Here is a 9,226-nt window from a genome sequence, read left to right on the forward strand (position 1 = left end):
ACTGGGGTCGAATCGTGTGCATGAATGACCTCACTGCTACGTCGAGGTCCAGGAGGTTTGTTCACTGGAACAGGTCATCGACCTTGTGGCGGTCCGGACCCAGGGGTCAGCGCACCCTATCGGCAGCGCACCCTGCAAAGGCCTCGTCGTGAGACGCCCACGAGATGAGCCCTCCGCTGATTTATGGACGCTAGCTCTCACCACGACAGCGACCATGAGCACAGAAATAGAGTGAATAGAGAAGCCGGTTATGTTCGGTCTATTGCTACGGCTGAGAACATAGAGCGAACCCAAATTGGCAACTGTATTTGAAAAAAATTGCAATGCAGTTAGTCAGTGCCAGTCACTGGATTGAACTCCACCGTGTACGTTTCTGCCTGCTGCCCCAAGTGAGCGAGCTGCAAAATGTAAATCTCTGGGAATCTCCCTGACACTCCTTGGTTTATCCAAATGTATAGAGCCTGAGGGACGACGACTGGATGTGCCTTTTTAATTCTTCAAACCGGGTTTGATCTGGCTGGCATCCACTCATCACAGCAATGTAGTTCATCCCGCTGGCAGTTCTTGGGAAGCTAACATCAGACCACCAAGCCAAACGGTGGTCTGATGGAGGGAAAATGACAGCATTGAACACATACTCTATACTGTACATCACCGTTGTCTAATAGTGAAAACTGAAGTATTGAAAGCCATTAAGTGGCTGGTTCAGGTGAATCAACCGACTCTGACGCCGACTGGGTCGAAGATGTTGCCGCGCAGTCCTCTGACCGCCACCGTAACTCCTCGGACATGAATCCATCTGTCCAAGGGAACACAGGCCACCACTTCCTTTTACACACGCAGGCATATACAACTAACGGCATCCGCCCCCAGAGCACGACACAGCGCCGGGACAGGTGGAGGCTCCGCCCCCAGAGCACGACACAGCGCCGGGACAGGTGGAGGCTCCGCCCCCAGAGCACGACACGGCGCCGGGACAGGTGGAGGCTCCGCCCCCAAAGCACGACACAGCGCCGGGACAGGTGGAGGCTCCGCCCCCAGAGCACGACACGGCGCCGGGACAGGTGGAGGCTCCGCCCCCAGAGCACGACACGGCGCTGGGACAGGTGGAGGCTCCGCCCCCAGAGCACGACACGGCGCCAGGACAGGTGCAGGCTCCGCTGGGGACAGGTGGAGGCTCTGGGCAGGAGGTCCACATCCCACCCCCCCCGAAGGCTCCCATAGTCCCCCCCCCCCCCGAAAAGACAGTTTGCGGATCTCCTGGGATGGTTGCTGGACCTGCCTCTGGGAACGCCGACGTGGTGTCCGCCAGCGTCACCGCCTGCTTTGGGGCTCTGGACCCTCTGGTCAGGGACCCCAACCCCAAACCTTTTCAATCTCCTCCGCCATGGTTTGCTGTGCTGTCCTGTTTAGGTTGGTCATTTTGTCACATCTGTGGGGGCAGGACACAGGCGCAGAGTCAAGGGAATACATGCTTTTAATGTTTCTAAGAACAAACTGTACCAAAAACAACAAACGGAGAGTAGAACCATGACCTGAAGGCAGCAAACACAAAGCTAATACCAAACAATGACCAACAACCAAAGGCCAAACAGGGGAACTTAAACAGGGTCCCCAATTAGAGACAACAACACAGCTGCCTCTAATTGGGGACAACAGAAAACAGTACCGCAGAGATGCCTAGAGGCCCCCACCCAGGACCTGACACTGTATGACAATTTAAAAAAAGAGATGGGATGTTTCACATTTAGTGATCTATCGATGATGTTGACAAATTACTCCGGTTTGTCAGATACTGCTATTTTGTCCAGGATATTGTTTCTATCTGATTGCTGCGCACTCACTCCAGTATACGTAATTTAAACATGATCATTTTTTGTACTGAAACCGTGGATCTCTGTGAATAATTGAAGCTCTGTAGATGAATCTCTCAGACAACTGTATACTGTTTGAAAACATGAAATGAGGCAGTATCATGGCTTATTAATCAGTCACACCGTTCAGAGACATTATTTTGTAAAACCCCCGGTCAGAATTTAAATGCTAGCTCAAGGAGAAGTCAGCGCACAGTCAGAGCTCAGAAACATTCTTTTCAATAAGGGTGTCAAAATGTTTTACTTTCATCCACCACCACAATATAACATAGAAGACTTCTTGCCGCAGAGCAATTCCCTGTTTCATGTCCTGGCTCTTTATACACCGAAGGAAACGGAGGCCTGAAACAGGAGGCCCTAGCGCCCCCAAACATCGAAAGAATCCCCAGTGTGATGCTCTGCAGGGAGCCCTTGGTGTCCTGCATCCCAGTTCAGGCCGACTGAGCCGTCTCTCTGTATTTTCTCAGCCTGGTAAAATGTTTATTTGAACAGCAGCTGAAACTCCCCTTAACCCAAATGTACTGCCCTCCAGAGAAGTCTGCTCCTTTCCTTGGCAGCCTGTTGAATGTGCCCTGATCCAGAGCCTGTTAAATAGGAACTGATATAGGAGCTGGTTAAATGCTCCCTGATCCAAGCCAGTTGAATGTGCCATGACATAGGAGCTGGTTCAATGTGCCCTGATGTAGGAGCTGGTTAAATGCGCCCTGATGTAGGAGCTGGTTAAATGTGCCCTGATGTAGGAGCTGGTTAAATGTGCCCTAACGTAGGAGCTGGTTAAATGTGCCCTGACGTAGGAGCTGGTTAAATGTGCCCTGATGTAGGAGCTGGTTCAATGTGCTGTGACGTAGGAGCTGGTTAAATGTGCCCTGACGTAGGAGCTGGTTAAATGTGCCCTGATGTAGGAGCTGGTTAAATGTGCCCTGATGTAGGAGCTGGTAAAATGTGCCCTGATGTAGGAGCTGGTTAAATGTGCCCTGACGTAGGAGCTGGTTAAATGTGCCCTGACGTAGGAGCTGGTTAAATGTGCCCTGACGTAGGAGCTGGTTCAATGTGCCCTGATGTAGGAGCTGGTTCAATGTGCCCTGATGTAGGAGCTGGTTAAATGTCCCCTGACGTAGGAGCTGGTTAAATGCGCCCTGATCCAGAGCCTGTTAAATGCGCCCTGATCCAGAGCCTGTTAAATGCGCCCTGACATAGGAGGCAGAGACTGTGATCACTTCAAACCCAAAAGTTCAGATTCACTCTGCAGAGTCAGCATCTGCTGCCACCAAAGACGGCCCTCCATTAGGCCTGCCTCCATTAGGCGTGACTCCATTAGGCCTGCCTCCATTAGGCCTGCCTCCATTAGGCGTGACTCCATTAGGCCTGCCTCCATTAGGCCTGCCTCCATTAGGCCTGCCTCCATTAGGCCTCCATTAGGCCTGCCGTGTGAGGCCAGAGCACTTACACCACCCCTCAGTCGTAGTGTCACCAAGGTAGCCAACAAGAGAAACTTCCATTTCTGGACTCTGAAGCAAATTCCCCTTTTGGACGTTTACAAGGTGACACTCCTTCTTAACTCCTCCTCCAACATCTACTGGATTGGTTAAAGAATGTAGTGGAGAACCTCCCCTTTTTCTCTTTCCCTGAAGACAACTCTGTGTGGTATGTAGTTTGTGGCAAGCGTTTGAACGCCCGAGACGCCAGGTTACCGCACTGTCATCACCAGACTTCACAACAACCACTTAACATTCGGTGGCCTCAATACAAGGATAAAATTATAATTTAGGACGTAAAATAAGTTATGACTGGTCAGTTCATGTGCGTCAGTATTGTCCGCGCTGTGTCACTGTGTTGTTACAGCCAACTGGGATATGTGCATGTCAGTCTAGGCAAATGGCCCGTTGAATACCTGGCATCAGTCAGCAGTATTTAATATGTGAATGTATGACAACGGTTTACATGAAGTGATTTTGATCTGTGATTTTGTGCTCATTCAGCAGAGGTACAGCAGTGTTGTGAGGACCCCAGACGTTTCACATTCTTTGGACCATGGTAGGTCAGGAGTGCAAGCGGTGTGGATTTACTACTGAGCGACAGAGTACATCCAGTGGGCCTGTATCAGTTCCTGGCATGGGAAAAACATCCGCAGACTATTTCACATGGATGACTGCACACGGAGACATTCTGTTCAGGAAACACTGTGGCTGAGCAAAAAAAACTGTCTTTGGATATTCCCTCTACTGAAGATTTGAATGAAAATCCCTCAGTTGCAAATAGTACTTTTTTTTTTTTTTAACAACTAGAACAGTAAGAATCTTTGAAAATGGTCTATATATATATACTCCTCACTTCTCACTCCTCCTGCTCCCAGCTCATAAGTCATATTAGATGCCTTTATTTGACTGTTCTCCAGAGTCACAGATGCTCTTGGCGCCCCCAGGTCACAGAACACTGTCACTGAGGACAGGCGTTTAGAGTCTGATGTGTCTATACTACATAAACACTTGAGCTGTATTTTCAATAGCCTAAACATTCAGCACTAATGCTATTGAGAGAATTAATTAAACTGGGTTAAACCAGAGTTGTGTAATCAGCTTTCAAAATTCCTTCAACCCTAAACCATTTGGAGCCATTTCGACGAGCCATAAACTGAGAGCCATATAACATTAGACCATATTTGGCTATGAAGAGACATACATTTCTGGACAGACCGTTGCCATTGCAGTGCTTGTCATCTGCTCGCACTTAAGAGACGCTCGCGGAGATAAAGATAGTTTCTCATGCTGTCCCATTATGGCATCTCTCCCGTCCTGTAAACACATTCATATTATGGTAACTAAACACTGTGGCCATCTCTGAAGTACGGCATGTTCAGACTTCAGTACAAACCTGTGGATGATATATGCTTTGTAACCCTTCAGATCCCACCTCTCCACACCCAGGGCCCTTGGGAGTAATGATAATGATAATTACCTAGCCTATGGGTCTTGTCAAGGCAAACACAGTTGCTCCATTTCACAGCCGACTACTGTATTGCCGAGGGGACATTTGTCGTACACAAATGCAGAATGCAGAATTGATAAGCCAAGAAAGAACAGCCTGGGCCGCTTTGTTAGGGTTCTTCCTTTGTAAAAGGGGGTCCCGGTGGCCCTGAAAGTTAATAAATCTGGAGCTATGCTCTTTAAGTGTAATGGAGCAATGGCGATGGATGGGGGGGAGGGGGGGGGCCTGACTCAGCGATCTGTGTGTGACAAGGCTGTGTTGCTGTGTTAGATGGATAAATGGTGCTTGTCTGGGTTATGTCAGAAACAAGACTCAGGTTCCATTCCTCCTCCCCAGTAATAATAATTCAATATCATTCTAAATAAACCCATTACTATGAAAAGCAAAGACAGATCTGAGGTGTGAGTTACTAGGCGTTGGGCATTTTCATGCCCAGGCCGAAGGAGAATGATGTGTCTTCTGACTGAGTGTCTACTCCTGGTTGCGTTTTGGATGTTTGCTCCCAGTCCAAATGGGCCAGTGATGTAGCGTCAGTGCGGGCACACGGTCAAGCCCTGGGGTCTGTTGGGCATTTATTGGGCACTTTGACCAATTCTGTTTTCCCATGATAGTCGTGACCTGCGGGGCATTGAATATCAATGAATATCATCGCTTTAAACTACCCCCAGAAACACTCTTTTTCTACATGACCCAACAGTGACAGAATTCTGGGGTATGGCAAGACTGCATGTACCATGTGAAACGTATGAGCTCACAGCTGCCTACAGGCACACTGGCACCCCCCCCCCCACCCACCCCCCACTCCTTGACTCCCTGTTTAATTGAGGCTAGTTGTGATAATCCCATAAATTCAGTGTAACTGATTTACCATGTGTGCATAGGCTCTTTACGGCTACAGGACATTTTTTTCGGTGCCACCTGATACATTTAGGCAATGAAAGGATTATGTGTCCTAGTAGGGCATACAGCAGATACTCTGTTCATTTCCCTGGGCATGTACACTCATTTCAAGGAACAATTCTAACAATTAATACTGTTTCCCTGAAATCTGACCGGAAAAAAATGCGTTGGGTTCCTTCGCAAACATGATTGTGTTCCATAGAAGAAAAGAAAAAGTTTTAGCCATGTCATGATCATAAAACAGCCTAGCCTTTGAGTTGTAGTGGATACTTTTCAATACAAACGGGCCACTGAACTTGGTTATGCAAGCTCACAAGTATGAGGAAGTTAGAGCTGTTGCCCCTTACCGTAAATAAAAAACATGGATTTGTTCTTTCAACAGAACCATTTAGCCAGCCACCTGCACAACAAAGTGGGTACAGACAAATATTGCCCACTATAATTTCTAGCCAACTAACCTGTGCACGTTAAATAGCTAATTTTAGCTACCTCACTTGGATGATGTCCTGAGAGAGCTAATCGAGGAGCAAACACATTATTAGCTATTGTTATTCTGGAGTACTAGCATGCTCCTGTCCAAGAAGCAGGTATTTAGGTAATTATCTACAGTGGGAAGAACAAGTATTTGATACACTGCCGATTTTGCAGGTTTTCCCACTTACAAAGCATGTAGTGGTCTGTAATTTTTATCGTAGGTACACTTCAACTGTGAGAGACAAAAATCCAGAAAATCACATTGTGTGATTTTTAGGTAATTAATTTGCATTTTATTGCATGACATAAGTATTTGATACATCAGAGAAGCAGAACTTCATATTTGGTACAGAAACCTTTGTTAGCAATTACAGAGATCATACATTTCCTGTAGGTCTTGAGTAGGTTTGCACACATTGCAGCAGGGATTTTGGCCCACTCCTCCATACAGACCTTCTCCAGATCTTTCAGGTTTAGGGGTTGTCGCTGGGCAATACGGACTTTAAGCACCGTCCAAAGATTTTCTATTGGGTTCAGGTTTGGAGACTGGCTAGGCCACTCCAGGACCTTGAGATGCTTCTCATGGAGCCACTCCTTAGTTGCCCTGGCTGTGTGTTTCATTGTCATGCTGGAAGACCCAGCCACGAGCCATCTTCAGTGCTCTTACTGAGGGAAGGAGGTTGTTGGCCAAGATCTCGCGATACATGGCAAGTGGAGTTTAGACCAAAAAGCTCTATTTTTGTCTCATCAGACCACATGACCTTCTCCCATTCCTCCTCTGGATCATCCAGATGGTCATTGGCAAACTTCAGACGGGCCTGGACATGCGCTGGCTTGAGCAAGGGGACCTTGCGTGCGCTGCAGGATTTTAATCCATGGCGGCGTAGTGTGTTACTAATGGTTTTCTTTGAGACTGTGGTCCCAGCTCTCTTAAGGTCATTGACCAGGTCCTGCCGTGTAGTTCTGGGCTGATCCCTCACTTTCCTCATGATCATTGATGCCCCACGAGTTGAGATCTTGCATGGAGCCCCAGACCGAGGGAGACTGACCGTCATTTTGAACTTCTTCCATTTTCTAATAATTGCACCAACAGTTGTTGCCTTCTCACCAAGCTGCTTGCCTATTGTCCTGTATCCCATCCCAGCCTTGTGCAGGTCTACCATTTTATCCCTGATGTCTTACACTGGTCTGGTCTTGGCCATTGTGGAGAGGTTGGAGTCTGTTTGATTGAGTGTGTGGACAGGTGTCTTTCATACAGGTAACAAATTCAAACAGGTGCAGTTAATACAGGTAATGGGTGGAGAGAACAGAAGGGCTTCTTAAAGAAAAAGTAACAGGTCTGTGAGAGCTGGAATTCTTCAATAAAATGCAAATTAATTATTTAAAAATCATTCAATGTGATTTTTAAATAATGCAATAAAATGCAAATTAATTATTAAAAAATCATACAATGTGAAAATTACAGAACTCTAGATGCTTTGTAAGTAGGGAAACCTGCAAAATCGGCAGTGTATCAAATACTTGTTCTCCTCACTGTACATTATCAGGCTATAGTTTTATAGTATTCAACATTTCTAAAGCATTTGTCTATTTTGTGTGCAAATGCCAGCCAGCCTGTTTGTCTAGGAGTTACAGATGTGGCTGGAAGAGACGAGTTGGAAACTAGATGGCAACTTTACTGGAGCCCATGTAGTAGCTGAACTTTATTTAAAAAATGTGTAACATTTGATGCAAATAGGGATCCAATATAAAGTACTATTAGAGCTGTAGCTAGCAAATGTACATATTTATAGTAAATTCATCATATGACAAGCCTAAAAACCATGAAGAAATATTCTGTGGACCAAATAAACAAAATAGCAGTGCTTTGGCAACATTTATTTGTGCTGTTTTTACTGACAACCTTATGTACAGTTCAATGAAAAAAAATACCCTCCTTAAAATCAAATACTGGGGAAATGTTATGATGCTTTGGGGTTGCTCTTCTCCTTTTCTGGAACTGGTGGCCTTCAACGTGTGCAAGGACAACAATCTAAGTCACACATCAAAAAGCTCTTAGGAATGGTTAAGAAGACCTGGACTGTTCTAGAAAGACCAACAAAGAGGCCAGTTACTCAGAGCAAGAGCTGAAAACAGCAGTTGGTGCTGAATAGTGGGCTTATTTGTCCGTAGAAAAAATGCAGCATGCTCAAGTTATTTTCACGAAACGCTGTGCAACCAATTATTTTAATTGTTTCCGTGTCGTTATTCTTAGCATTTTCAAAATTAAGATTGTAATTTTCTGTTGCAGGAGAAGTAAAAAAATAATTGAAGAATCCCCTTTTAAACATTCCTAAAAGCAATAGGTAAATAAACTATTAAACATTAACCCATAAAATGTTCTACGAGGAACCATTTAAAAGGGGTTATTTGAATAACTATTAGTGGTTACCCCACAATTTCAAAGTAAAGAACCCCCAAAAGATTCCTCTGGAAATTTTTCTTTTGAAAGTGTAATGACTAGGTACACTATTCTTTTAGTAGCAAATACACTCACCAGTTGAACTCCTCTTAAAACTATATACCTCTTAAAAGTACTTATACAATAAGTACTATCATAATACTGAAAAATCACCACAAAGGTGTTCAAAGGTTTTCAAACATGCATTGATATTTTGAAAAAAGTATCCCAAAAATAATTTTAGATTTTTGTGATTTTCTGGGTGGGATCAAAAATATACACATATCCCCGGATGATTCCATATTAGTTTCGAAGAGGAATTACATTTGTATGGCCTAATCTTATTCTGGATAATCTTATTTGGTCTGTTATATTCCCATTACAATGAATTTGTAAGGGTTCTGGGGCTAGACTCTAATGCAGACCCTAGGAAAACTAGGACAAATACTGGTAAGGAGAGGGAAACACTTGGCATGGACACACCAGACAAACTGGCACAGAACAAACAGAGGGCACAGGTTAAATACACAGATTGTAATAAAAATAATTGGGA

This window comes from Esox lucius, chromosome 7 (assembly GCF_011004845.1).
Source record: "Esox lucius isolate fEsoLuc1 chromosome 7, fEsoLuc1.pri, whole genome shotgun sequence".
Classification (NCBI taxonomy): domain Eukaryota; kingdom Metazoa; phylum Chordata; class Actinopteri; order Esociformes; family Esocidae; genus Esox; species Esox lucius.